Consider the following 2,126-nt stretch of genomic DNA (forward strand, 5'->3'; position numbering starts at 1 on the left):
CTCTCTCTCTCTCTCCCTCTCTCTCTCCCTCCTCTCTCTCTCTCTCTTTCTCTCTCTCTCTCTCCCTCCCCCCCTCTCCCTCTCTCTCTCCCTCTCTCTCTCTCTCCCTCTCTCTCTCTCTCTCTTTCTCTCTCTCTCTCCCGCTTTTTCTCACCATCTGTCATCTTTTCCCTCTGGTCCAATATCTTCATCAGCGAAGAGGTATCAGTTAAGCCAAATATTTGTGTCCGGGTTCATGGGAAGAGATGAAAGTACCTCACGCCGTTTTAGAGGAGGAGGAGGAGAAGGAGGAGGAACAGGAGGAACAGGAGGAATAGGAAGAGGAGTGTTAGGATGGGGAGGAGGGAGAGGAGGGGTAGGAAGAGGGGAGGGGAAGGAGAAGGAAGAGGAAGAGGAAGAGGAGTGTTAGGAAGAGGTGGAAGAGGAAGAGGAGTGTTAGGATGGGGAGGAAGAGGAAGAGGAGTGTTAGGAAGAGGAGGAGGGAGATGAGGGGTAGGTGTAAGGGAGGAGGAGGAGAAGAAGGAGTTTTAAGAAGAGGAAGAGGAAGAGCAGGAGGAGGAGGAGAAGGAGGAGGAAGAGGAGGAATAGGAAATAGAGTGTTAGGAAGAGGGGGAGGGAGAGGAGGGGTAGGAGGAGGGGAGGGGGAGGAGAAGGAAGAGGAAGAGGAGTGTTAGGACGAGGAGGAAGAGGAAGAGGAGTGTTAGGAAGAGGAGGAAGAGGAAGAGGAATATTAGGAAGAGGAGGAAGAGGAAGAGGAGTGTTAGGAAGAGGAGGAAGAGGAAGATGAGTGTTAGGAAGAGGAGGAGGGAGAGGAGGGGTAGGTGTAGGGGAGGAGGAGGAGAAGGAGGAGCAAAAGGGAGAGGAGTTTTAGGAAGAGGAGGTTGGGGAGGAGGAGGAGGAGAAGGAGGAGGAAGAGGAGTGTTAAGAAGAGGAGGAGGGAGAGGAGGGGTAGGGGCAGGGGAGGAGAAGGAGAAGGAGGAGGAAGAGGAGGAAGAGGAAGAGGAGTGTTAGGACGAGGAGGAGGGGGAGGAGGGGTAGGAGGAGGGGAGGAGGGGTAGGGGTAGGGGAGGAGGGGTGAAGGGGATGAGAAAGAGAAGAGGGAGGTAGAGAGAGACAGACTGACTAATAGATAGGTAGGTAAACACAGAGAAAGAGGGAATGTTCTCTGCGTATAGTAGGCATCTACTGCTTCTTTTACATAACATCACGTGTAATTTTTCTCTCTTTTGCTGTTGTTTGTCATCCGTGAACTACTGTCAACGCCTTATCGACTGTATTTGTTTATAAAAGTAACGTTCAGCTGTTTTATGTATATGTGTGACCGATTTATGGAGGATTTTGGAAAATTTCACCACATATGTTTCACCACACGCGTTGTATGTAATGAAGTATTTACTAATTTCAAAATGTATATCAGTATTTACACTTCATAGTATTAGTGTATATGCCATGCACATATATCTGCAGCATTTTGCATTAGACTAACATATCCCTTTCATGCTGGTACAAAAGGCTAACAAATATATGACTTGTGGCATATAAATCATCTTCAACATGACAGACATATTCTGTTTATTGAATAGAAGTAAAATTAATGATAATAGGAATAGATTATGATGATAGAAAAGAAGTAGGAGGAGAAGAAGAGAGAGAGAAAATCCCTCACAAAATAAAGCCCGCGTTCCGCCCCACCTTTCTCCCTAACCACAAAAAAAAAAAAAAAATCCCCACACGTTCAGCTAACAACGCAAACCTCCCCTAACACAGCACCTAAGCACAGCGTTCCCAAACACACTTCCTAGAGAAACGGATCACGCCACAAATCGCCCCTGGCCGGCAATACTATTCTTAAACACCAATATTCCCTTCCCAGCTTGTAATTATCTCTATTAAATATGGCGCGCATTCTCAGGGGGAAGAAGGAGAAGGTGGGGGAGAAACGGAAGGGAAGGACAGAGGCGATAGGGGGAGGAGCTAGGGGAAGACGGAGCAATATAGGGGAAGATTAGAGGAATTAGGGGAAAATATAGAGGCGAGGCCCAGGAGGAAACTCATTGTCGGTGGGGAGATTTTAGGGGAAGTTAGTGGATTCTAGGGGAAAGTTAGATGTAACTTAGGGGGTAGAT

Source organism: Penaeus chinensis, chromosome 10 (genome assembly GCF_019202785.1).
Source record: "Penaeus chinensis breed Huanghai No. 1 chromosome 10, ASM1920278v2, whole genome shotgun sequence".
Classification (NCBI taxonomy): domain Eukaryota; kingdom Metazoa; phylum Arthropoda; class Malacostraca; order Decapoda; family Penaeidae; genus Penaeus; species Penaeus chinensis.